Below are 1416 nucleotides of genomic sequence, written 5' to 3' on the forward strand. Positions count from 1 at the left end.
TTCTGGCTTATACTGTTGCCAAGAAGACTAGAAACCAGGAGAGTCAACTCGGTGCCAATAGCGTTAGAGCGGATGAGGCAAAAAGTGACGGCGGATAACTTCCCCCACTCTTGCGCTTCATTAGTCCTCTCTGTTGCTCTGTCTATATGTATATGTCTCTCTGTTTATCTTGGTTACAACCGATGCGCGCATGCGCAAACTTTCACACAATGTGCAATGCCACTGCGCATTGTGTGAATAACCGCGGATGTTTTTTGACTTACCCCCACCACGCTGGTTGACTCTCCTGGTTTCTAGTCTTCTTGACTGTTGCTAAAGTTTCTAGCTCACAAATGGAGAATTTCTTCTCGGAATCTGTGGTCTTCTTACTCATGAAATATACCGTATGTAGTTTGTTGCCCGTGGGTGACCTCTGAAGCAACAGCACTAACAAGGAGATGGCACGAATTGCGAAATACCATTTGGAATATAACCTATACCATTCGAAAGGTGGGGTCGAGAGTGTAAAAAGTGTAAAAGGATTTGAGTGCATGGGTCCTCGTTTAAGAGAAATTTGCATGTAAAGTTGCGCAATCGGTTGTTGCGCTGTAAGTACTGTGAATAAGTAGGGATAAAGCAAGAAGTGCGGTGGCCGAGAGGCCTGAGGCGCACGGTACTACTTTTACATCTGACCAAGAGAGTTCGAGACCACGCAGTATTAATTTTTTTTTCATCAGAAAACGTCATTTTATATATTTATTTACGTTTATTTATTTATAAAATTCGAACATTGCCGTATAATATTGTAAATTAAAATTTATATTAAAACTTTGAAAACATAAATGAGTCGTACATAATAACGATAATGATGAATAAAAAAATAAATATAAAACGAAATATTATTTTATAAAATGTTCGTGACGTACGCTCATTTGTGTTTTCAATGTTTTAATATAAATCTTAATTTACTGTACGGCAATGTTCGAATTTTATAAATAAATAAACGTAAATAAATATATAAAATGACGTTTTCTGATGAAAAAAAAAATTAATACTGCGTGGTCTCGAACTCTCTTGGTCAGATGTAAAAGTAGTACCGTGCGCCTCAGCCCTCTCGGCCACCGCACTTCTTGCTTTATCCCTACTTATTCACAGTACTTACAGCGCAGCAACCGATTGCGCAACTTTACATGCAAATTTCTCTTAAACGAGGACCCATGCACCCAAATCCTTTTACACTTTTTACACTCTCGACCCCACCTTTCGAATGGTATAGGTTATATTCCAAATGGTATTTCGCAATTCGTGCCATCTCCTTGTAAGATCATTCTGGCTATCGTCTGTATGAACTTCGATCTCATAATTACGATTATATATTCAGGATATAGGCTCTTCTGCTAGACATTTCTTCAACTTTACAAATGCGTTATTTTCTGC

Source organism: Cyphomyrmex costatus, unplaced genomic scaffold, assembly GCF_001594065.2.
Source record: "Cyphomyrmex costatus isolate MS0001 unplaced genomic scaffold, Ccosl1.0 scaffold366, whole genome shotgun sequence".
Taxonomy (NCBI): domain Eukaryota; kingdom Metazoa; phylum Arthropoda; class Insecta; order Hymenoptera; family Formicidae; genus Cyphomyrmex; species Cyphomyrmex costatus.